Here is a 26,987-nt window from a genome sequence, read left to right on the forward strand (position 1 = left end):
CTAAGAGCTGGGATTACTGGTGTGAGCCACTGTGCCTGGCCTGCATCTTACAAGTTTTTATATATTTTCATTCTAAATATCTTTTAATTTCTACTGTGATTTTGTTTTTGGTCCAGGAGTCAATTAGAATTTTTTTTTATTATAAATTAGGAAACATATGGAGCTTCTCCAGTTAGGTTTTTTTTTTTTTTTTTTTTTTTTTGAGACAGAGTCTCGCTCTGTCACCCAGGCTGGAGTGCAGTGGCACGACCTTGGCTCACTGCAACCTCCGCCTCCCGGGTTCAAGTAATTCTCCTGCCTCAGCCTCCCGAGAAGCTGGGACTACAGGTGCCCACCACCATGCCTGGCTAATTTTTTGTATTTTTAGTAGAGATGGGGTTTCACTGTGTTAGCCAGGATGGTCTCGATCTCCTGACCTCGTGATTTGCCCACCTCGGCCTCCCAAAGTGCTGGGATTACAGGCGTGAGCCACCGTGCCCGGCCTTCAGTTAGGTTTTTGTCATGGATTTTCTAATTCATTTGTACTGTGCTTAGAGAATCTCATCTGCATGACACCAAATCTTTGAAATATTTATGAAAATTGTTTCATTTATGCTTGAAAGTATGCTGAGTGCAATAGTCTATATACATATTCATCACATCAAGCTTCTTAATTACTTCAGTCAAATTTTTTACATGCTTAACTGATTACTTTTGGTTTGTGTTTTTAGTTTTTCAGTTACTGAAAAAAGTGTGTTAAAATCTCTACTACGGTGGTGGGTTTGTCAATTTCTGCCAAATTTCCCCTAAATGTTTTTAGGTTATATTATCACTTGAATATAGGTTTAGAATTATTATATCTTCCTGGTAAAATGAACCTTTTATTATTACTTAGTGACATTCTCTATCCTTAAAGACACCTTTTGTGTTAAATTAACTGATGTTAATATAACTACCCAATCTTTTCTCATCTTGTTAGTATTTGCCTAGAGTATATTTTTCTATTCTTTCCCTTTTAGCCTTTCTGGGTACTTATGTTTTCATTGTGACTCTCATAAATGGTACTTACCACGTTTTTAAAAAACCCTGATAACTGAGATTTTAAGTAATCTACAATTTATTTGAATTTTTTTCTTTGTATTTTGCTGCTTCTGTTTTTTTTTCCCATTGTCTTTTCTAGCCACTTTGGGGAGAGTGATTATTTTTTAAATTCCATCCTAATTATTGCCTTGAAAGTTATATACTTTATTGCAGTTCTTTTAGTCATTATTCTATACCCACTTACTTAATCAGATTCTAAAATTAATCACCATTATCCTCTCCCCAAAATACAAGCATCTTCTAAAACTCCATCATCCCTCTTCCATTCTATTGTTGTAATGTGTCGAAATTCTACTTTAAAAAATTTTTATTTTAATAGACAGGGTCTCACTCTGTCACCCAGGCTAGAGTGCAGTGGTGTAATCATGGTGTCACTGCGGCCTCTATCTCCTGGGCTCAAGCAATCCTCCTGCCTCAGCCTCCTGAGTAGCAGGGATTACAGGCGTGCCCCACTATGCCTGGCTAATTTTTTTAAAAGTCTTTTTTTGCAGAGGCAGGGGTCTCTCTATCTTGCTTCTGGTTATGAACTCCTGGGCTCAAGTGATTCTCCCGCCTTGGCCTCCTAAAGTGTTGGGATTATAGGTGTGAGCTGCTGTGCCTGGCCACCACCTTGGGTTTTTAATCCTCATAATATTAATGGTTTGGTCAATCTGTTGCTCGGATCTGCTTACATAGTCACCATCTTCCTTGCTGTCTGTTCTTTTTGCCTGTTTGACTTCCATCTGGGATCACTTTTCTCCTGCTGAAGGAGAAATGGTGGAGGAGATCTGTTTATGGCAGACTTGCTCAGTTTTTATTTGTTTGAAAATGTCTTTATTTCAGTCCCATTTAAAAATATATTTTCTCTAGCTATAGAATACTAGTTATGTTTTTTCCAACACATTGAAGACATTATTCCACTGTGTTTTGGCAGCTCTTATTGCTGTTGAGAAGTCAGCTGTTAATTTAATTGTCATTGACTTAGAGGCCATCTGTGTCATCTCCTTGGCTGCTTTTATAAATTTCTCTTTTTTCTTTGGTGTTTTGCAGCTTCACTGTGCTATGTCTAGGTGTTAGAGTTGCCAGAAAAAATGCTCAGCTAACTTTGAATTTCAGACAAACAACAAATACATTTTTAGTATCAGTATGTTCTAATTATTGCATAAGGCATATTTATACTGAGAAAAATTCTTCATTGCTTATCTGAAATTCAGATTTAACTGGGAGTTTTGTATTTTTATTTCCTAAATAGCATAACCCTATTAGGTATTTATTTCTGATTATTTATCTGCTTGGGCTTTTTTTTTTAGGTTCTTAAATGTGTGGCTATTTACTTTCATTATTTATGCAATATTTATGAAATTCATGAACATTTCTAGAGATGTTGGCTGATTTCATGACCATTGTCTCTTCAAATATTGCCTCTGCCTCATTCTTTTTCTCCTTTCCTTTTGTAATCGTGATTAGGTATATGTAACAACTTTTCACAGTATTCTCCATGTATCTTACTCTCTCTTCTTTATTTTCCATTTCTGTGATTTCTATGTTTCATTCTTCTTCAACTGTGTCTAATTTACTGTTAAACTAATCTACCGAGTTATAAATTTCAGTCATTCTGTTTTTCATTTCTGGAAGTTCTTTTTAAAAAATCTATGAAGTCACTTTTCTAGATGCTCACTGTTTTTTTATTTTGCATTTTTGAGATGGAGTCACACTCTGTTGCCCAGGCTGGAGTGCAGTGGCACTTGGCTCACTGCAGCCTCAACCTCTTAGATTCAAGCGATTCTCCTGCCTCAGCCTCCAAAGTAGCTGGGATTACAGGTGTCTACCATCATGCCCGGCTAATTTTTGTATTTTTTAGTAGAGACTGGGTTTGCCACGTTGGCCAGGCTGGTGTCGAACTCCTGACTTCAAGTGATCTGCCTGCCTCAGCCTCCCAAAGTGCTGGGATTACAGGCGTGAGCCACTGCACCCAGCCGATACCCACTCTTTACTCATAATTTCGAATACCCTTTGAAAACATCATTAAACGTGTTGAAATCTTTTAAAATCCTATGTCTAATGATTCCAGTATTTGAAGTCTTTGTGGGTCTAAATCTACTACCTGTTGTTTCTGCTGATTCCTGGTTACCATGTGTGTTATGGAATTGTGACAGTGAGTTCATCTATCAGAATGTTACCTCTGGGCAATCTTTGAGACTGTGTAGAAGGTGGATTCCTACAGGGGATTTGCATTGACTTCTGCCAGAAGCCTGTGGTCGTTACCAATTTGAGACCACTTTAAATTAATTCTTGGCTTGGTATTTTTGGACCACCCAAGTAGAGTGAATTCAGGCTGTAAATCCTCTTACTGGGATTGGCTTGTAGCTACAAATTCTAAGGGAGAGGTTTCCCCTCTATGATCATTGCCAAGGCTTAGTATAAGCAATTTGCCTTGTAGTCCCTAGGGGGTAGAGAGTAGGGTGGTTTGGTTCTAGTTCACCTTGACACCAATGTATAACTTTTGGGGGTCTTGGCTTTATGCAGAGGGGATTTTCTGTTGCAGTCCTCACCTTGGGTAGGCTCTGGGCTTTGTCTCCCATCTCCACTCCACGTAGCTTAAGGGCATCATTAACATCTCTGAGTTCCAGTCTTCGCTTAGTTTTTGGTTCTGAATATGCCTTATGTTTTTGAGAATTAATTGATGCAATTAAAGCTTTTTTTTTCTTCTAGCTGGTATATTTGGTTGTTTCTGGTGGGAGTGTCTAAAGAATATCTAGTACACCATCCTGCTGGAAATAAGACCTCCTTTTCTCCTGCTAGTAATTCTTTAGTGAAAACCTGTAAGATCAGCTTCTGAGTGTTCTTAATTTGTTTTTGGAATCCAAGTAGAGGACACTGTAAGATATGTCAATCACAGCATTGAATCTTTAATTTGGGCTAGCAAATTCATTCATTCATCAAATTTTATCAAGCCTCTGTTAAAGGCCAGGCTTTTTGTTGGGTCCTGGGGATTCAGGATGGACAAGGCAGACTCAACTCCTATCTGCCCTCCTGAGGGTCACAGTCTAATGACTTGAATTTACAGTACAGTGCTAAGCACTTTACATCCTTGTTTAACTTAGTCCTCATTACAACCCTATGGGTTAGGTACAATCCTTTATAGATTAGGAAGAGAAGGCACAGAAAGACTATGTAAATTACCCACAATCAGACAACTTGCAAGAGGTGGATAAGGAACTCAAACTCAGGTCACTCTGCTCTACAGTCTTTGTCCTTAACGGTTATGCTCTTGGTTGTGCCAAGAGAGGGCACTGTTGAGTATGCCAGGAAAAGAGGGTGCTTTGTTTTTTACATGTGTGGAGGAATTTGCCTGTAGAAGCCGTTGTTAATTTTCTTAGGATAAATTTCGGTGACATGTCAGGCCAACCCACCATCAGAGTGTAGAGCTCCAAGGTACAGGACTGAGGCAGATGATGGCTCATTTTCCAGACATCAGTAGCTATTTGTGTGACACCATAACACCATTCCTAGATACTTGCCTGTGCTCATGGAAGACAACCAGGAAGAAGGACTCAGTAGGATCCAGAACGGTACTGTGGGGTCGTGGTGCTGTTGTTGCTGCTGACTTTTAGAATATGCACCCTGCAGAGCAACAGTGTCAGAAGCCAACCTTGTCCTTGAATGTGAGGCTAGCTGGTTTCCTGGATGAAAAATCAGGAGGTCTTGGTGGCAAGATCCTTCCCCTCAGTGGAACTCAATTTCCTCATATATATAACAAGGACATTGGACTCTATGTTCTCTAAAGGACCCTTCCACCTCCGACACTCTGTGCTTCTGTGATTTTGTGTGATGCCCAGAGAGGGACCGTTTTCTATTCTGTGTCCAGGGAAGAGCAGGGGGTAGAAAGTTAGGGAGCAGGAGCCCTAGCTTTTCCTGCCCCCAACCACTGTCCCAGTTTGGCTACAGTGAAGTGAAATAGTGCCACATGTCCCAATCTTGCAATTCCTGGAATTCCTACAACTCCTTCCCAAACCAGCCTCAATGACATCTCTTCTAAGAGGCCCTCCTTGATCCTCCTGTTTTGGGATTCCCAGAACACTTTGGCCAGACTTCTTCGGTAACACCTGTCTTTCCTTTCTTGTTAGACTGTTGAGCTTCTTGAAGGTCAGGTCTGGGTCTCTTGCACCCCCACACCCCCCACAGCATCCAGAGCAATGCCAGGTACGTGCATGAACGCAAGAAGATCCAGCTTTTTTTCCCCAAACAAGTCAATGGGTAGGCCCAGATTTCAAAATAGGTAGCTCTTCTATATTCTATATATATATTGTAAACACATTTTATATAGCACATAAACATAAAATAGTATTTCTATGGATTATAAATGTTCATGGTGGAAATTTAATAAATGTTAAAAAATGTAATGATGAAAATAACCATCCCCACGCACCCCCTCTCCCATCCTCTGATCACCCAGGGAATGCCATTGCTAATGTTTTGTTGGATTTCATTCTAGTCTTCTTTCTACATGTAACAGTCCTGGCCACTTACTACATATAGAGTTTGCTTCTCTGTGCTTATTACTTAGGAGTTGTTGGGAGCCTTTCCTCATAGCCTTAAATGTTCTTTGAGAACATGATATTTAATGGCTGTCGGGTGTTTCACACCTATTAAGGTCGGAGCTGTGAGGAGCTCAGCTGCCCAGAGGACCTGAGCTCAGTAGTGAGAGGCTTGTGGGGTCCTTGGAGGCTGGAAGTAGACCATCTCCATCACCTCTGCTCTCAGAGCTCCCACTCTGTTCTCAGGAACTGTGCGGTATCTCCTCTAACCCTCCTAAACGACAAGGAAGTCTCTACAGAGACAGAGCTTCTGGAAGGCTCAGAGAGACGAAGTGACTCACTGGAAGTGGCCAGCACACACAGTAGAGGAAGATGCCTATTCCCAAGCCTCCTGCAGTTATTTATTTATTTATTTATTTATTTATTTATTTATAAGACGGAGTCTTGCTCTGTCGCCAGGCTGGGGGGCAATGGCCCGATATTGGCTCACTGCAACCTCCGCCTCCCGGGTTCAAGCAATTCTCCGGCCTCAGCCTCCTGAGTAGCTGGAATTACAGGCATGTGCCACCACGCCCAGCTAATTTTTGTATTTTTAGTAGAGACGGGGTTTCACCATATTGGCCAGGCTGGTCTTGATCTCTTGACCTCAGGTGATCTGCCCGCCTCGGCCTCCCAAAGTGCTGGGATTACAGGCGTGAGCCACCGCGTCCGGCCCTGCAGTTATTTTTCACGTTGTTGTTGGCAGTTAGGTTGCTGCTGGACACACCGAAAAAGAGGAAATAGTAACGTCTGGAGCAGGACCCTGTGGTTGGGCTGCTGGTGGGAGGCAGCCGGCCCTCCTGGGAGGGAGAGTTGGAACCTCGCTCAGTTTGGTGGTGCTTCAGCTTCCGGGACCTCGAACTCCTGGGGCCCGTCCGCCTCCCTGCGCTGGCTCCAGACGCTGGCTGGAATGCGGCTCAGCACATTAGCTGTGAAGTTAACTGGCTCCGGATCACAAGTTCACCACTCTCTGTTCAGGGTGGCAAAAGGAACCTCGTCTGGTGGCCAGAGCCAAGGAGGGGAGAGAGTGGGAGGCTGTGGGGCCCCTGAGCGGTAAAGCATCTTCTCTGATGACTTCTCTCCCTTACATAGTCTTCAGTGATTCCTTAGCATGGAGAAGAGGCTAATGAGTTGGCTAATTATGAAGGGGGAAGGAAAAAACACAACAAAACGCCGAGCTACCCTGTAACATAAAACGCTGCCTCCTCAAGACCTTTGTGTATTGTTTTCGCTCCAGAAACTTGGGGTTTCTCACCCGTGTGATATCTGTGCCCGTGCGCGCACCATTTGTCACTCTCAAAAACTGGCCCAGGAACACTTGGTGAGGGGTTATTGTGCGGCAGGAACGGCACTTACGTGAATAGGCATTCTTTTCCACCCACATGCTTGAAAACTTCCTGGTTATAATTAGAACCATTTCTAGCTGTTCTGACACTTACAGGGGGAGTGTTGGTAGGGGGCCTGCCCAGAGCCCTGACCAAGCTGCGGAAGGCAGAGCCAGAAAGTGGGTTCTAATCCCACCCTCGGCCACTGTGGCTATTAGCTATGCTTCACTAAGAGTCTTACGGTTGGAAGTCCTTGGACCGTGAAGGAGAGAGCTGCACCCCCGCCTCGCGCCACGCCCCCGTCACATCCTGATTCTCTCTCCGGCCTTTCTCTCTCCTTCTGCCGGGTAGCCTGGGAGGGAACAGTTCTAGCCTGAATCCACAAGACGTTCGAATTTTGATATATTTTCACGTAAAAATGTCAACTTTTTAGTGGAAGGGACTTTAGAATTAATTTCATTGTGTGGTTTTCAACTCTTGGGGAGACTTCAAAAAAAAAAACCACGTATCTGGGCCCCACCCCAGTCTCCCAACTCAAGTGGTATTTTGAAAGGGCTCTCAGGTGGGTTTTCCTTTTTAATTAAACTTCTAATTTTGAGACAATTGTAAATTCACATGTAGTTGTAAGAAATCCTTTGTTCTCTTTGCCTTGTTTCTCCCAGTGGTAACATCTTGCAAAACTATAGTAGGGTATTGGCTGGCCGGTGTGGCTTACTCCCGTAATCCCTGAACTTTGAGAGGCTGAGGTGGGTGAATCCCATATATATATGTATACACACATATATATATACGTATATATGTATATATACACACATATATATAGACAGAGAGACAGAGGGAGACAGAGAGAGACATATATATATATATAGAGAGAGAGAGACAGAGAGACAGAGAGAGAGAGAGAGAGAGAGAGAGAGCTCACACCTGCAATCCCAGCACTTTGGGAGGCTGAGGCGGGCGGATCACAAGGTCAGGAGATTGAGACCATCCTGGCTAACACGATGAAATCCCATCTCGACTTAAAAAAAATAAAAAAAATTAGCTGGGCGTGGTGGCACGCACCTGTAATCCCAGCTACTCGGGAGGCTGAGGCAGGAGAATTGCTTGAACCCAGGAAGCGGAGGTTGCAGTGAGCCAATATCGTGCCACTGCACTCCAGCCTTGGGTGACAGAGTGAGACTCTGTCTCAAAAAAAAAAAATCTATCTATCTGTCTATCTATCTATCTATCTATCTATCTATCTATCTATCATCTATCTATCTATCTATCTATCTATCTATCTATCTATCTATCATCTATCTGTCTCTTGATCGTAGGCATCAGAACAAGGATGCTGCCGTTGATACAGTCAAGATACAGAACAATCTTATCTCCACAAGGATCCCTCATGCACCGACTTCCCTCTGTCCCCACTCCTCCTTTACTCCTGGCAACCCCTAATCTGTTTTCCATTTCTATGTCTAGTTTTGCCATTTCAAGAAGCTTATATAAATGGAATTGTGCAGTATCCAACCATTTGGGATTCAGTTGTTTCATTCAGCATAATTCTCTGAAGATTAATCCAGGTTGTGAGTAGCAAGGGTTCGTTGCTGTCTATGGCTGAGTTGTGCTCTGTGGTGTGGACATACCACAGTTTGTTCACCACTTACCCATTGAAGGACATCTGGATTGTTTCCAGTTTTTGGCTGTTATAAATAAAATTGCTATAAACATTTTTCACAGCTTTGTGTGTGGTGAACATGAGTTTTCATTTCTCTAGGATAAAGGCCCAGGATTGCAATTGTCATATTAGAGTTGCATGTTTAGTTCTCAAAGAAACTGTCAAACTCTAATGGCTGTCCAATTTTACATTTCCACCAGCAATGTCTGAGCAATCCGGTTTCTCTGCATCTTCACCGGCATTTAATGTTGTCACTATTTTTTATTTCAGCCATTCTGATAGGTATGTAGTAACATTTCATTGCTTTTTAAATTTTTTTAAAATTGATACATACAATTATACTAATTGATGGTGTACATGTGATTTTTTTGGATACATGCATAGAATGTGTAATGAAAAAAATCAGGGTCATCAGTATATCTATCATCGCAAACACAGATTATTTTTTTGTGTTGGGACCATGTGATTTTATTGAAGTTTCATTGGACACCTTTTCATGTGCTGATTTGCCATTTGTATGTCCTCTTTGGTGAAATCCCAGGCAGTGTTAATGGGCAGTGTTGGTCACACACCAGGTCTGGTCTACCCCACTGGACTTAGTTTGCTGCCCAAGCCCTTTCTGTAGCAAGGAGCAGACTTTCTCCTTCTGGACAGTCCTGCTTGTCAATAGATGCTTCTTGGCCAGGCACAGTGGCTCACACCTGTAATCCCAGCACTTTGGGAGGCTGAGGCAGGCGGATCACCTGAGGTCAGGAGTTCAAGACCAGCCTGGCCAACATGGTGAAACCCTGTCTCTACTAAAAAATACAAAAATTAGCCGGGCGTGGTGGCAGGCACTTGTAATCCCAGCTACTCGGGAGGCTGAGGCAGGGAGAAATGCTTGAATCCGGGAGGCAGAGACTGCAGTGAGCCGAGATTGTGCCATTGCACTCCAGCCTGAGTGACAGAGTGAGAATCTACCTCAAAAAAAAAAAAAAAAAAAAAGAAAAGTGCTTCCTGCTGAGCCCTCTGCCCATTAACACAGGTCCTCTTGTTATTTGAAACATCTTTAGTGACTTAAACTGTGCCATGTAATGTATTGGTCACATCCATCAGGTGCACTTGGCTGGTGCCCATGTCTCTGGGTCCACAGGCCCATCGGACTGGAACCCAGACCTCTGAGGAGGAGGCACCGGCAGGCTAGTGTGGGGATCTGGGTGGGTGAGGGTGGGGGCAATAAAGCTGTTCTGCAATTGTTGGAAAAACTATAAAGTGGATTCAGCTGCTGCTCCCAGAAAGCCCTGTGGCTGCCAAGGTGAAGGAGACAGGATTTAATATAAAGAATTGTTAACTAGGTATGAGGTTGTTTTTTGTTTGTTTGTTTGTTTTGTTTTGAGACGGAGTCTCACTCTGTCGCTCAGGCTGGAGTGCAGTAGCGCGATCTCGGCTCACTGCAACCTCCGCCTCCCTGGTTCAAGCGATTCTCCTGCTTCAGCCTCCTGAGTAGCTGGGATTACAGGCGCGCATCACCAAGCCCGGCTAATTTTTTGTATTTTTAGTAGAGACGGGGTTTCATCATGTTGGTCAGGCTGGTCTCGAACTCCTGACCTCATGATCGGCCCGCCTCGGCCTCCCAAAGTGCTGAGATTACAGGCGTAAGCCACTGGGCCGGGCCTCTGAAGTTGTTAATTAAGTAACCAAAAGGGTCAAAATAGAATGCTGAGGTATTATAGAATAGCCCCTAGAGCTGGGAGAACAAAAGGAAGAAGTGGGAATTAGAGAAACTCGGGCTTCTGAGGAGAGGGTACTGCGCAGCTGGGGCTGGTATTCCTAATCTCACGGGAGAGGCCCCGTGGTCCCTGGACCCAAACTTTCAAGGAAGACAGGCAATGAAGCTGCTTTTGCAATTGCTGGAAAAACTGCAAGCAGATTCAAGTACCCTCTCCTCAGCAAGCACTGCGAGGGTGACCCTTTCAGGAACAGGAAGGGCAGGGAGTGAGTCCCTTCCTCCTCCAGCCTTTCCAGGCTCGCATTAGTCCCCTGTAGGCAGAGACAAACTAGCTGGTTAACACAAACCTGGTTTGTGGGGTCCCTGCCCCAGCATCACAGAGTAGACATGGAAGGGCAGGTTTTGAGGTGAGAAGCAAGAGCTCAAGGACCAGCATAACAGCCAGGAGTTCGGGCTCTGCAATCAGACAGGCCTGGGTTGCAATCCTGGCTCTTTCCAGCTCTGTGGTTTGGAGCAGGTCACTTCACCTCCTGGAGGCTCAGTTGTCCCAGAGATGAAATGAGGATAATAATGTTCTCATTTATGAACTGTTTATGAAACTGAAATGACAGAATGCAGGTAAAGCAGTTGGCACCATGCCTAGTACATGGAGTATTCAATAAATAAAACTTTGTAATGCATATGCTCACAATCGATATATAAATGAGTGGTTCTGGGGTATTTTGAATAGGAGCCTGTGACAATGGAAACAGCAGTGGCTAAGAAGCCAGAGACCTGAGCTGTCATCTCCGCTCTGGTTGCTTGCTGTGTGACCTTGTAAAAATCACTTATCCTCTCTGGACCTTAGCTTCTTCAGGTGTGAAGAGAGAGGCTGGAATACATGGTCTCCAAGGCATCTTTCTAGTAGATCAGACATGGCCCCTGCCATCAAGGGGCCATGCACAAGTCACGTTTGTAGCAAACGTTTATTTGTGCAGGGAATGAAAAGTAAACTGGTCAACGACATTTAGTGGATGGAAAACAAGACTCCGTGTACTTAGGGTTCACATGGTCAGGACAGGGTCCACTTGGAGTTCTTCTAGCAAAAGAACAGCCGCAGAAAGAAGTTCAAGATGCTGATGAAAAAAGGAAGCAAGGGAGGAAGAAAGGAGAGATGGATGGTAGGAAAGAAAGCACCCCTCTTGGCTTTGGAATGGCTGCAGAGTCCACACCCTCATTTGCTGGGGAAACACTTGGTCTAGCCCAGTGGGTCCCAAACCTGGCTGATAGTTGTTTTTTTTTTTTTTTTTTCTTGAGGCGGAGTCTGGCTCTGTTGCCCAGGGTGGAGTGCAGTGGCGTGATCTCGGCTCACGGCAAGCTCTGCCTCCTGGGTTCACGCCATTCTCCTGCCTCAGCCTCCCGAGTAGCTGGGATTACAGGCGCCCGCTACCACGCCCGGCTAATTTTTTGTACTTTTAGTAGAGATGGGGTTTCACCTTGTTAACCAGGATGGTCTTGATCTCCTGACCTCGTGATCCGCCCACCTCGGCCTCCCAAAGTGCTGGGATTACAGGCGTGAGCCACCGTGCCCAGCCCCTGGCTGATTGTTCTAATCAGCCAGACAGGTTGTAAGAATATTAATTCTTGGGCTCCATCTCAGAGACTTAAAATCATTAGATCTAGGAGTGGGACCTGAGAATCTGTCTCTTTAACAAACAAGCCCCTGGAGGCTGCTTCACAGACCAGTTTTGGGGAAGCTCAGCTTGATTTTGTAGAAAGTGTTATCCCCCGTCATTACAAGTGATGTCCTTGCCTGGCCCATTGTTATAGCCACTTAACATGAATAAGAATAGGTAATGTTCGTTAAGCACTTACTATATGCCAGGAATTGTTCTAAGCATGTACACATACACATAATCTATACTCATCTATATTGATGAGTGTGTGTGTGTGTGTGTATACGTACACACACCTTCCAATAGCCCCATGAAACAGGTGTTATTAACATCCCTGTTTTTATAGATGAGGCAATTGAGCAATTTAAAGGTTAGGTTAGAGTAGAGTTGCTTGTAGCTGGGCATTGGGGTGCATACAGAGTCAAGATCATAGCACACGTGCCAGCACAGCGCTCTGGGAACATGAAGTCACAAGTGTGGAATCAGGAGAGGCTGCATGGAGAAGGCAATCTTGGCTAGTTCTGCTTGTCCCTGGATAGGAGGACACACCACCTGTGATGACAGTCTGCCTGCCAGGCTTCCTTCCCTGTCCCTGTGACTTCTGCTTTGTGGACACGAGGCACGTGGCAGCCAGGGCCAGACGGCACCTTCGGACCCAGGGGACCAAGCCTCCTTCGGGCCGGCGGTCACTTCCTCCTGCCCTCTGTCCATGGGGAGTTCCACATTCCTAGGGCTCTGTGGGTCTCCAGCTCTATGACAGGGGATGAGATAAGTGTCACTCAGACTCCATCTGGGCTTAAGATGCAAGAAGAGGAAATGGGCTGAGTTTGCCGCAGGCACGGTTTAGAGTTACACACCAGGGGGTTTCTGAGGTGGTTTTAGGGGAGAGGCACCAGGGGAGAGGCTCTTGATCTGGGCTCTGGGATCAGCCAGGCCTGCAGTCAAGTCCAGACTTGTGATCTTGAGCAAGTTACTCAACCTCTCTGATCTTCATTTCCCCACCCATGAGAAAGGGATAATGATGGCAGCTGCCTGCCCATGGGGTGGTGTGTGCTTAACTGAGATGGGGAGTGTAGGCGCTTGGCACAGCGCACAGCACATGGGATGCACTTAATAAATGTCTGTTTTATTACTATTTAAAGATCTTGGTCAGGCACGGTGGCTCATGCCTGTAATCCCAACACTCTTGGAGGCTGAGGTGGGACAATCGCTTGAGCCCAGGAGTTCAAGACTAGCCTGGGCAACATAGTGAGACCTCGTTTCTGCAAAAAATTTAAAAATTAGCTTGGCATGGGTGCATGGCTCTGGTCCTAGCTTCTCAGGAGGCTGAGGTGGGAGGATCGCTTAAGTCCAGGCAGTTGAAGCTGAGGCTGCAGTGAGCTGTGATCACACCAATCGGCGAACAGAGCTAGATCTGGGCTGGGTAATGGAGCTAGATCCTGTCTCAAAAAAAAAAAAAAAAAAAAAAAAAGATCTTTAGGGGCACATTAGATACTCACTGCTCATTATTTTCTGCCTCAAAAATGGAAGCGGTGGACCACACTATGGGAAACTGGCATTCATCTCTTCTTTTTGACATGCTCTGGGCTGGGGCGGGACACAGGGAGCTCTCCAGGCACTGGCAGCAGGAGCCTGTGCCTTTTTGCGGAAGGGGGTGGCAAATGGTTTCCCAGGATTAAGCCTAGTCATGCAGGAAAGGTAGGAGTTAGCAAGAGGACCAGGAGTGAGAGGTGGCTGAGGGAATGATGTTCCAGGCAAAGGGAACTGCAGTTGCAAAGGAGGGAAAGTGTGACGCATTCTAAGAACTGAAAGCAGTACTATGTGTTGGCCTTAGAGGACAGGGAGGCTGGAGGGGAGGAGATGAAGCTGGAGAGATGGCCCCTGCAGGGCTTCAAGGCCTCTTCTTCCTCCTGTAGTTGGTGAACTTCAGGGGAGGAAGACACCAGCACTTGGCTGAAAATCAGAGGGGCCCAGGCCAAAGCTCTCGCCTGTCTGCCTGGGGATGAGTAGCTTCTGCTCCATCATCAGTTCCTGGGGTCTAAACAAGTCCCAACCTGCGTCGCGTTTCCTTTGTGTGTGCATAAGGAATTCTGGTCTTTACCACTATTTTGCCTGGACAGCATTTCTGTTTCAATGATCCTTGGCACCCTTCGCTCTGCCCATTCCCTATTATTTAATTTAAAACCATTCATCTAATTAGCATCTGTCGGGAATAGTTCTGGTGTGGTTTTGCCTGGAAGGACTGGGCTGCATTGGGCGACACGTTGGATTTTTTTTCCAGCTTCAAGACTCCACCATGGGTTTCCCACATTTATTTTGGCCCAAGAATGTTCCGAGGCAGAGATCAGAGGCTAGAAATTTGGGAGCCTCTGTTGTCTCTGGGGCTGGCGGCTTCTGGCAGCAGTGCTTAGTCCTTTGTGTTGATCATCAGCTATTTCTCCAACCACAAAGGGGCCAGCGCTGGGGGTCTACCTAACTTAGGGAGCATTGAGCGGGACCCGTGGATTTGGGACGGGTTTGGTGTTTCATGTTCCAGCTCCCTTCCTCAGTCTCTGAGGTTCCTGTTCTTCTACCTCCACTCTCCCATCCAATCTTTTTTTTTTTTTTCCTAATGTTCCTTTGTGTTTTTGTGTCAATAAGGAGCTACGGCAGGAATCAATAGAGATCTCCCTCTTCACCTGGATCCTTTGTGGTGTCCTCTTGTGACTTTATCTTATTTGATCTTGATCTTTTCTGAGCCTTTGTTTTGTTAGGGGCTTTTGTTCCTAAATTCACCCTAAAGTGAACTCTGCAGCATCATTGAATAAAAAGGGCTCAGAAGGTAGAATCAGAGAGATATATTTGCCTCTGGGACTCCTCATGTACTTGTGTGTCTCTTGGGAAACAACTTTCCCTCTGAGCCTCAGTTTTCTCATCTGTAAAATGGAAGATAATGATGATGATGATGATGATTGATAATAATAATGCTTATTATTATTATTATAATGGATAATAATAATGCTTATTATTATTATTATAATGGATAATAATAATGCTTAACATTCATTGTACTCAATCTCCGCCAGGCACTGAGATAAGACATTTACATATCAATCTCAGTAAACCCTTAGAGTAAACCTGCTGGCATTATCATTCCCATTTTACAGATACAGAAACTGAGGCTTAGAGGTTATATGACTTGTCCAAAGTCATAGAGTAGCAGAGCCAAGACCGGAACCCAAGCCTGTGTGATGCCAAGCTCATATGAAATCTGCCCTAGGGTTGTTGCAAGGATAAAGGGGTCACAAGTGATCGAATGTGCTTTGGCAACCTCACAGTTAAAGGTAATGGAAGGGATTCAGAAGACTTTGGAAAATGCCTTCTGAGTCTTGAGTCTCTGGTTTTGCAGTATGTGTGTCTCACAGTAGAGTGCAGTGTGGATAGATAGTGATTAAGGGTTTGGATGAGAGACCAGAAGAAGGAAGCAGAGTAGTCTGAAAGGCTGCACCCTGTGGTTGTTTCGCTGCAAGCTGTTGGGTTTGCTAGCCTTTGACATCATCTGGAATGTCACAGCAGGAGTATTCTTTGCAAACTAGTGCAAGGGTTGGATTTATTCCATGTCAGGGTTAGACTAATGATCATTGGTGAAAACATCTTCAGAAATTGGATATTTGGATCTGTTCTTTTTAGGGTCTCATATTCAAGGGGATGTATAGGAACAAGAGTCACTGGAAAAACACTGTTGCTGGGAGCTCAATACACCCCAAGCTGTGGAGTCCCCGCCTGGGTCACGAAGAGAAGCGGGTGTGACTTGGAGAGAAGCTCTGTTGAGCACAAAGGACCCTTGAGACTAAGTCATTTTTCTGACCATGATTCTTTTCAAGAACATCGTGTCCCCTTCTTCTTATGATCTGCCACTGCACAGAGCCTTGTCCAGGCCGCACTCTCTGGGACCAGCCCAGGGGGTTGGAGCTGCCTGTGACTCCACAGCTCCTTCCTCTGCAGGAAGAGGGTGGGGTGGGGGGCACATATGGAATCTTCTCAGAAGATCTGTTGGGTGGGAAATAGTTGCTCAGGAGGGAGGAACACCCCTGCATTAATCTGCTTACTTAGAGGGAACAAGAAGCCACCTGGGTGGATGAAGGATGAGGACAAGAGTAGGGACTCTGGCATGTGTGACCTTGGTTGGGGCTCAGGCTCCTCATCTATACAGAGGGAATGATGGGCCCTGGTCCTTGAGCTTCCAGTGGCCCACCGGGATCTCCTAAGGGACAATAGATCAGATCTCCGATGAAGACCCTGGTCCAGGCTGGCTTTTGTGAAGATCCATTTTGGGGCTCCATTTACCATAGACAGCACACAATAAAATTGAACTGCTGGCTTCGAATCCCCATAGCACCAATAATGTGTAGAGATCAGGCAGAGTGAGAAGCCACGGGGAGCCAGGGACGTGGTCAGGTGGTGGCCTGGGGGTCAATACGGAGAATAGGGGTTGTAGGGGCCAGAAAAGGGATAGCAGGCATGGGGCAGGCGTGGGGCAGGTATGGGGCTGGGATATTTGGCAAAGGGTTTTTTTATTTTTTTTTGAGACAGAATCTCCCTCTGTCACCCAGGCTGGAGTGCAGTGGTGCAATCTTGGCTCACGGCACCTCTGTCTCCCGAGTTCAAGTGATTCTCCTGCCTCAGCCACCCAAGTAGCTGGGACTACAGGCGTCCGCCACCATGCCTGGCTAATTTTTGTATTTTTAGTAGAGATGGGGTTTTACCATGTGGCTGGGCTGGTCTTGAACTCCTGACCTCAAGTGATCCACCTGTCTTGGCCTCCCAAAGTGCTGGGATTACAGGCATAAGCCATCGCACCCGTCCTTTTTTTTTTTTTTTTTTTTTTTAATAGGAGGTGAGACTTGAACTAGGTCAAAAAAGATGGGCAGATGTCAGAATCCCAAAAACCACATTTTTTTTAGGACTTTCAGGGCAAATATTACCTCCTGTTTATGTCCTCAATAAAGGGCACAAAAATGTGATCACCGAACCAGAGGAGTCTGGAAGTAGGCCAGTATGAGACAGGAGTCCCCAGGGACTCTGGGGGGACGGTTCTCCTAGACTCCAGGGCAATAAAGACAATCAGCCGCCAAACAGACCCTGCAGTATTTTGCTGGCCCATGGGTCCTTGAATCTCTGTTTGTAAAGGGGGCGGGGGCGGGGGTCCTTCAATCCCCTTCTGTAACACGGGGAGTCCTCGAATCGCCTTCTATAACAGTAGAGAATGCTGTTTTGTCCAGTGGCTCCCTTTGGAGATTCAGGAGCAGTGGATGGGCATCAGGGCTAAGGCACCACAGCAGGGTCCCCAGTCACCCCAGACTAGTGGGGCCCAAACCTGGCTGCATCTCAGAATTACCCTGGGGAGCTTAAAAAAGCACAGATTCTAGTACCTCTCTGCTGGCCTGAAGAATCAGAATCTGCGGGGGTGGGGCACTGGTATCTGTAGCTAGGAGAGGCTGATGCAGGCCAGGAGGTCTGTATTTGAACATCTCTTTTTCTGGGTCATTCAGTCCATGCGAAAACGTTGGCCTGGACTTTCTAAAGTTCCCCACCAGCCTCCATGTCCTGGTATAGCTTTCTGATGTGGGCCATGGCTGGGATGTTGGAGGAAACCTACGCAGCCCATCCCCCTTATGTATGTGGAGCTCCCACCACTTGCACCTTAGCAGCTCCAGCCCGCAGGGGAGCAGATCCCCCGGACCCTCCCCAAGCTCTTCTCCAAAGCAGGAACCACTTAGCATCGACAGCTGTCCTTTGTCCCAATGGAGAGAGACCAGGACATGCATAAATGCAATTGCAAAAGCGATTTTTCTCAGACAGGAGCATATAAGACAATTCCTCAGCATTCAAATTATTATAATGAGCTGAGTTCCACTTCAAAGGGGGCTAATTTAATAAGAGGAATTGCTGGGGCTCTAAGGAATTCTAATTAGATTTCTTTCCACACCCGCCTTGTGTATTTTTCTGAAGAGCAGCCAGGGCTGCTAGATTGTGTTGTGTTTGGGTCCAGTGTGAAGAAACTGGGAAGCCAAGCCTAGCCAGGGAAGGCCATCCATCTGCCTTGAGCCTGACAGCCCAGCGGGAGCGGGCCTGGCCACCACGAAAGTCAACAGGATTCAGGGCAGTGGGGATGGGGAGAGGGCTTGGGGTTGCAGAGGGTTTCCTGTGCCAGTTTGGGGACATGGTGGGTGGGTTGGGCTAGAAGAGGGAGGTCTGGAAGCCAAACTGCCTGCGTTTGAATCCCAGCCCTTCCCTTTCCTAGCTGTATACCTGGCATTACCTCTCCGCACCCCCTCAGTTTCTTAACCTGTGAAATGGGGCTAAGGATAGAACCCACTCCATTAGGGACTTGGGAACATTATGTGTGCTAGGGCACATAAAGCAGCTAGAATAACACCTGGCACAGAGAACTATTGTTATTACTCTCTAAAATAAGGAAATCAAAAGATGGGAAGGGCTTCCCAAGGTCAGGACTGATTTAATTTTGCAGGAACCCCTTGGACTCAGAAGTCAGGTTGGAGGAAATACCTGGGAAAGGATCCATCTCTTCTATGGTGACAAGGCCAAAGAGACCTCAGCTCCAATCCTGGCTTTGTCACTTATTAGCTGTGTGACGTTGGACAAATTGCTTTACCTCTCTGAGCTTCTGTGTCTTCATCTATAAAGGAATGATAATAAACTCAAACAAACGAAATGTTGCATGGGGCCTGGCTCATAGTGGGGCCTTAATAAATGTTGTTATCAAAATCAGTCCTTCTATAAAGCAAATATTTCCACGTATTTACACCTCTGGAGTTTCATGCGTCTTACGATTAGCGGTGTCTTACAGTTGCTGTTGCCTGGGCAAACATGAAAAGCTTTCGTATCAACACTTGCAGAATGGGAGGGAGTGGCTTGATAGAAAATCCGAGGGGAAATTAGGGACAAAATGGTTGTGGGAGGGATGTGGGAAAATGGTGGTTCTGACATGTTTAGCAGCGTTGCCCAACACAGGAGTCAAAAGTAAGCCAATGGATCGCTTAAGCCCCAGAGTTCAAGACCACCCTGCCTGGGCAACTTGGCAAGATCCCATCTCTATTATTTTTTTTTAAAAAAAGACAAAACAAAAAACTCCCCACAAACAAACAAAAAATAACCCCCCAAACCAAAAAAACACAAAAGTGAGCCAGTGCCACACGATGACAAAGCTGGGGTAAGAGCCCAGCACTCCTCGCTTTTTCTTCTTTCATGGAATCGTTTGGAAAATGCCATGTCACCAGTGCTCCTGAAGGTAAGAGGACAATATTGTGTGGGAAAACAGAAACTCCAATAACTCTAAGTTGAAAGGAATTCAGAAGAGCCTGGCTTTGAATGTGAAGCAGTTTTAGGGAGACGGTAACAAATTTAGGTGCCTTATTTCATTTTATGTATATGCAAGAGGGATAGATGAAAACCCACGTCTAAGTTGAAAAAGCTTTCTCTAAGCATGTAATCAAAATTCTAAGTGATGAGAAAGCATTGAGTCATGGTTTATTTTGCAGTGTTTTCCATTCTGAGTGGTGCGTATATTCATGGTATGTTTTATGATCAATGTTGTCTTAGATCTGATGACTTTCGATCCTACTTTTCATCTTCTCACACAAACCTGTCTACGTTGGGACCAACAGGATGTTGGCCCTGCCTGTTCTGAGCATGTCCTGAGCCTGGCACTGCACTCTACATTTTACATGGTATTTCACTTATTCCTCCTGTCTTAGTCCATTTGGGTTGCTATAAAGGAATACCTGAGACTGGGTAATTTACAAAAAAAAGAGGTTTATTTGGCTCACAATTCTGCAGGCTCTACAAGAAGCATGGCATCAGCGTTTGCTTCTGGTGAGGACCTCAGGAGCTTCTAATCATGGCAGAAGGGGAAGGGGAGATAGAGTGTCCCATAATGAGAGAGGAAGGGAGCAAAAGAGAAAGGGGAGGAAGATGCCAGGTTATTTTTAACAATCAGTTTTCCTGTGAACTAGTAGAGCAAAAATTCACTCATTCCTGCAGGATGGCATGAAGCCGTTCATGAAGGATCCATCCCCATGACCCAAACCCTTTCCACTAGGCCCCCTCTCCAACATGGGGGATCAAATTTCAACATGAGATGTGGAGGACAAACATCCAAACTATATCACCTCTCAATGAGCCCATAAAGAATTTTCCTCTTCATTTTGCAGATGAACTGGGGGTTCACACAGGAAATGACTAGCCTAAGATGGCAGAGCAAGAGCTGGATCCTGGATTGGAATGCATTGAGCATCTGGCTCTATCCTGAGGGTGGAGGTAAGAGGTATGACCTTCCTCCAGAAGTTTTCCTTCTGCTTTGTGCAATGCTACCACCCAAGAATCCTCTGTGGCCTGTGTAAGACCTCTCGGATTCAGGGTCAAGGCCAACATCACCAAGACCCAGAGTCTGGAGTCATCATTTATCAGGAAATACATAATTACAGTTTATTGGGTGCTCAGGAAGCAGGTCAGTGACAGAAGCAGTATTGAATTAGGTGCCAAGAGATATGGGTTCTAATTCCAGCGACATCATTCACTAGCTGTGTGGCCTTGGCCAAGTCACTTAACTTCTCTGGGCCTTGGTTTGGTCATCTGTAAAGTGAATAGATCACAATGGGATGTTGGTAGGGTCCCTTCAAATTGTAACAAATCTGTCTTTTATGCAGGTCCTGGGGGCTGGGAGAACTTGACAATGGATTTAGTCCACCTGGAATCAGGCAGGAGCTCTGGAAGCCTCTGATGGACACAGGGAAGCAACTGGCCTTCAAATGTAGGGTCAATGTAGGGTGGATGGAGAACACAAACACGCACTTCTTGCACGCTGGGACACCAGGATCTAGAGCCTGCTAAAGATCTACTCCTGTCCTGGGAGGGATGTTGGGCCCCCTGGTGATGTTTGTACAGAAAAAGTTCTGTGGGCAGCCTGGGCCTAGGAACATTTTTGATAAAACAGCACTTGAACCACATTCTTTATGTTTCACCTCATGCCAATCCTATGCAGGATTGGAGGTGCATTAGGGCTGGAAGGGGTTCAAGGGGCTCCTATCTGCTCTCATTGGTTTGTGGAGGAGGAAGCAGTTATGTAACTGCCGCAGCTGTGTCTTTCTTCATTTCCCAAGTCAACTGTAGAGTTTTGGGGAGATGGGATCTGCTTGCTTCCCCAGGAGCCCTCACTGGGCTGAACAAAGAGGCAAAGAGGTCTTGGCTGCTGCAGGTAGCCTTGCCATGCCTGAGAAAACTGGAACCATTAATACACACAGTTATTGGGGCTCCCAAAGTGCCAGGTGCTGGGCTAGGTGCAAATGCATTTTCTCTGTCTGCATTGTGGCCATGCAATGACAGCTCTGGTTACTTGACGTGAGTCCTTGGCAAGCATCATTTCATTTGATGCAGAGGTGGCACATATGGCAGATGGGCTGAGCCTAGGGCTTGTGCCCTTAGAGGACATGGGTTCACATCTTGGCTTTACTTCTTTCTGGTAACGTTCTGAAGTACTTAACCTATTTAAGCCTCAGATTTCTCATCTGTAAAGTGGAGATAATCATAGTGTCCTAGGGTATTAAAAAGGTTAAATAACACATGTGATGTGCTTTGCACAGCTTCTGGCATATGTAGCAGGTGTTCAATCAATACTAGTAATTTTCTGTGTTGAAAATAACCTGCCTGCCATCTGAAAAGTTAGGCATTACATCTCCATTGCAGAGATGAGAAAACAGAGCCCCAGAGAGGTAAAATGACTTGTCTAAGGTCACACAGTGAGTAGGTGTCTAGGCTAGGATTCAAAGCCAGGACTGCCTGACACCCATTGCCTGTTACCCTTTACTCAGTGTTCCGCTGCCTCCTTGGGGACCAGAGCTGCTCTCCTCCTCATGTGTCCAGTCCTGGGGGGACAGCCTTCTACGGCGCTGCACCCAGAGATCTCAGACAGATAATGGGAGACAGTGTTGCTGAGTGGTTAGGGTGTGGGATCTGGAGTCCACCTTCCAGCCTTACGCTCCCTGGCTGTGTGACTTTGGGCAAGTGACTTGACCTCTCCGGGTCTCTGTTTCCATATAGGTAAAAGGAGGATGATAATGATAATACTGAGGATTGAATGAATGAATGAAGAAATGTCAAGTGTTTGGTGTCAGGCCTCCCTGTGTGTCAAGAACTCAGAGCTGGATTTCCCTAAGTGTGACATTGTTGTTAGGGTTACCATGATCACTGTGGGGCAGCCATCGCCCGACTCCCCTCCGGGTACACCAGAGCCAGAGAGCAGCCCAGCAGGGCCTTCAGGGGCACCAGGATTTTCAGACAGTGGCATAGCTGTCGTCCTCCATTTTCCTGGCCAGGGCAGGGGTCCAGTGGGGCTGGCCGGCAGCCCCTGCTGTCAGGATCTGATTAGAGTTTCATTAGTAGGAAAGGCTGAATCCTGGCACCTGCACAACTCCAGGAGGGAGTGTGGCTCCCAATGCCTATCTGGGGACATTGCATTAAAGGGTTCCTTTCCACAGGCTCAATCTTCAGATGCCTCAGCCCTCCCCGAGCCCTGACCACAAGCCAAACGGCGCTGGACCACAGTATCAGGGTTCTCCAGCGACTCCATCCTTCAGGGAGGAAGAGGCGGTGAATTTCCGAGCTGGGACAGAACCCAGAGTGGCTGGAGCAGGCCAGCACCTCGCCTCATATACTGGGAGCCTGGAGACATCAGGCAGCAAATGAGAAGCATTTTAAGGTTCTCTGACTATTTTCTTTTTAAATTAATTAGTTAATTAATTTTTTAATTTTAAATTTTTTCTTATCTCTGGTTCAAGTTCTCATGACTGATTCCTTAAGGTTGCAACACATGAACATGCCTTTCCTCCAAGAAAATTTAGAGAATTCAGGTTAGCAAAAAGAAGAAAATAAAAGTCCTCCATAAACTTACAATCTGAGGATAATGTCTTTTAATGTTTTTTCCTTCCTGTCTTTTTTCTATGAGCAGATATACATACAGGCTTTAAAAATATACCTTGAAAATAGAAGCATTGTCTGTGTGAAGTGCTATTACCTAGCCCATAGTCAGTACTCAATAAACCTTTACTGTTTCTACTATTATTTCTATTTTATAGCCTGATTTTTCTCTCTTAAATGGAATTTCAGCTCCATGAGAATTAGAACCCTGTATGCCTCATTAACCTCTGTTAATCTAGTGCTTAGCACATAATAGGTGCTCAATAAACATTTTTAAATAGATGAAAGAATAAACATTTTTCTATCTCATTAGATTTGCATCTGTAATATTTAATGACAACATAATAATGCATTGCTGAATTTGTTTTTAAACTTGGCTGGTAATTGTTTGAAAAAACCACTCCCAACCTCCTAACTCTTCACGTCAGTCAATCCCCCCATCCCAGGCTCATCCCCACCTTAACGAGTTGGAGGCTGCTGGGTTCCCCAGAGCTTTGGGGACCCAGCATCACTTCAGAGAAGCCAGAAGCCAGCCTGTGGGCTGCCAGCGCCCTCTTTGGCTCACAGAAACCACTAATCATCGACTTAAACCGTCTACGTAGCGCACAGACGAGTAAAACCCCAACTCCTGCATTTTTGATGAAATTGACATTAGACAAACGCTCACAGCTTACTTGGTCAGACCCGGCAGCGAGGGGCTGAATCAATAATGAAACACTGGGAGGAATAAAGCATTAAACAGGGCGTTCTGCAAGGCAAGCAGCTTGGGGGTCAAGTCAGGGGACCCAGGATGGCCCGTGGCCAATAGTCCCTTCTGCCTGGCTGCCAAGCAGGGAGATGGCTGGGCATGCAGCTTGTCCTCCATTCCTACAAGTCTGGTAGGCAGTGTGACTTCTTGGGAAAACCTCTAGGCCTAGGCTAGAAGCCCAGAAACATGGAAATAGTAATAACTTTGTGGCCTTAGGTTATTTTTTGCCTGTCTGTCTCAATCGGGAAAATAGATCCTTGAACCAGGACACCACGGTTCTTCCCAGCTGAGAGATTCAGTGCATTCAGCTTGAACCTGGGAATACGTATGGCCCAGACATAAAGTCTGTTAAATGTCACAAATGAACAGGACCCAGGAAATCCACCACAGTTCCTTTCTTTATGCTGGAGAGAACAACCTCCTTCTGCCTGTTCTGAGGTTCTTGGCCTTGGGGTCATTGAGAAAATACTTCATTAGGTCTCTGTTCCATCCAGAGGATGTTTGAAGATAATTCTCTTAGAGAAAAGGACTCCAAGCTCCAGAATTCACCTTTCACCTTAGGTCACATCTTTGGGTGCTATAAGACCCTCAAATTTGGAACAGAAATCTGTCCAGTCCCCAAAGACAAGAGGCTGGAAATAGGGAAGAAAGAGGACCCAATGGGGAGGAGTAAACTATGGATTCAGCTGCCAGGTGGGAGTCTCTGCATTTGCTGTAAGACACCTTACCTTTGCCTGCTCATTTGCATTCTAGAACTTCAGTACTCAAAGCCTGGTCTATGGACCAGTGACATTGGCCATGTCTGGGAGTCTGTTAGAAGTGCAGCATCTCAGCACCCGCCCCCACATCTACTGAAGCAGGATCTGCAATTTCACATTCAAGCTGGGGGAGCTCTGCTCCAGAGAGTCCCACCCACTGGGGACGGGGTGGAGGTATGTTGCTGTGCACAGGGCTGTTGCAGAGAGTGGTGTTACAGTTTTGCATCATTCAACTTATTCAGGAGTCTCTGGCCTCACAGTGATGGTTTCACTTCATGGGAGGGGACACTTTTGAAATTCCTTTTCTCTGAGATGGTTTATTTATGCTTATTTTTGAAACCAGATTGAGTCAAGGGACATACAGAGTTTCTGTCTGTTAGCTTAATGGCATTTCAGAGGACTTCCCCACTCTTTCGGTTGTGAGAGTAAAAATAATACATTCAACAATTACTCAGAGCCTGCTAAGGGCCAGATCTGGGCTTGGGGAGGGGATCGCAGGCCGGGATATGATGCAATCTCAAGAACCCCATGAGGACACAAACCATAGCCAGGCAAATCCCCACACAAGGCCTCTAACTACAGAAAGGGACTCCTTAGACACTGGATTTACCTTTTTTACTCTAATGAACAGAAGATCTTAATCATAGAGGAATTGCCTAGAGAATTTATTCAAAATGTATTTGCCAACCAGGTGTGGTGGCTCATGCCTTGTAATCCTAGCACTTTGGGAGGCCGAGGCGGGTGGATCACTTGAGGTCAAGAGTTCGAAACCAGCCTGGGCAACATGGTGAAACCCCGTCTCTACTAAAAATACAAAAAAATTAGCCAGGCGTGGTGGCAGGTATCTGTAATCCCAGCTATTCGGGAAGCTGAGGCAGAATTGCTTGAACCCAGGAGGCGGAGGTTGCAGTGAGCCGAGATCTCACCACTGCACTCCAACCTGGGCAACAGAGCAAGGCTCTGTCTAAAAAAAAATAAAATAAAATGTATTGGCCTGGGTCATCTCCCAGAGCATCTGATTCAGTAAAATTAAATGAGAAAGAGCTTCCATGGTGATTTCGATTCTCAACTTTGACCCACTAAGAATTACTGCTTTCTATTTATTTCTGATTTTTAATTTAATTAAATTAATTAATTATTTTTTTTTTTGAGATGGAGTCTCGCTCTGTTGCCAGGCTGGAGTGCAATGGTGCGATCTCGGCTCACTGCAACCTCTGTCTCCTTCCTGGGTTCAAGCGATTCTCCTGCCTCAGCCTCCCAAGTAGCTGGATTACAGGCATGCGCCACCATGCCTGGCTAATTTTGTATTTTTAGTAGAGACTGGGTTTCACCATGTTGTTCAGGCTGGTCTTGAACTCCCGACCTCCGGTGATCTGCCTGCCTCAGCCTCCCAAAGTTCTGGGATTACAGGTGTGAGCCACTGCGCCTGGCCTTATTTTTTACTTTTTTGAGACAGAATCTTGCTCTGTCGCCCAGGCTGGAGTGCAGTGGCACAATCTCGGCTCACTGTAACCTCTGCTTCCCGGTTTCAAGCAATTCTCATGTCTCAGCCTCCCAAATAGCTGGGATTACAGGCATGCACCACCACATCTGGCTAATTTTTTTGTATTTTTAGTAGAGACGGGGTTTTACCACATTGGCCGTGCTGGTCTTGAACTCCTGGCCTCAAGTGATCTGCCCGCCTTGGCCTCCAAAATGCTGGGACTACATGTGTGAGCTAACGCGTCCGGCCAGAGTTACTGCTTTGTAATGTAGTCCAATTATTTCTTGCCTTTAGGAGACGAAATGGACTTGTCTGCTATGATCAAAGGATCGTGTCATTCCCTGTGGCAGAGACTGCTTGCTGTGCACCAAAGTTCCTTCTGCTCCCCTTCATGGGCATATAGCCTGACCACAAGTCCCAGCCTCCCTTGGGGCTGAGAGTGGTCATGTGACCCTGCTCTTACTAATAGAATGTGGTGCATGTCTCTCTGGGCTAAGCCTTGAGAAAGTGGCTGGGTCTTCTCTGTGAGCGCTGCCCATTCCCTCCAGCTGAGTCCTCAACCATGAGGGTGATAACATGTTCCCAAGGGATGTCAGAGCCTCCAGATGGAAGAAACCTGAATCCCTGAATCTCTACATGCAGTTGAGATACCCGCCAACTGTAAACATTCACCTTGGATATGAATGAGAGCAGGAATATGTTTGCCTTTTTTGCTCTTAAAGACACCGCATTTTAGGGTCTCCTCATATTATAGCAGCTTATCTTACCCAAACTAATATGGCACCAACAGTCCCAGTCACTTTCTCCTAATACATTTTACCTCAAGGTTCAGAATTCAAGACTTAGCTTTATGCCACTGCACTAAGGCTCTTATTTGAGAGTAGAGCTTTTGCTTAGTGTATCCTAATTCGTAGGATGGAATCAGTGTTCTAGTTAGTTTCTTTTTTGAGCAGTTCTGTTGTAAGGATTGACATTTCATGGCTTTTATTCTTCCTTAGAGATCTTCCAAAGGAAAAAGAGAAATTGTATGTTATTTTAAA

The 26,987-nt window shown here is 45.7% G+C and overlaps 1 long non-coding RNA gene across 1 annotated transcript in view; it reads left to right on the forward strand.

Moving 5' to 3' along the window:
• The window catches only part of LOC129051908 (uncharacterized), a 47,656-nt gene extending 26,546 nt beyond the window's left edge, over positions 1-21,110 (forward strand). The window contains exons 3-4 of the long non-coding RNA XR_010136575.1: positions 20,198-20,303; positions 20,693-21,110. This is a non-coding gene — a long non-coding RNA (uncharacterized LOC129051908). The remainder of the gene's footprint in view (positions 1-20,197; positions 20,304-20,692) is intronic.
• The last annotated feature ends 5,877 nt before the right edge of the window (positions 21,111-26,987 follow it).

Source organism: Pongo abelii, chromosome 1 (assembly GCF_028885655.2).
Source record: "Pongo abelii isolate AG06213 chromosome 1, NHGRI_mPonAbe1-v2.0_pri, whole genome shotgun sequence".
Taxonomy (NCBI): Eukaryota; Metazoa; Chordata; class Mammalia; order Primates; family Hominidae; genus Pongo; species Pongo abelii.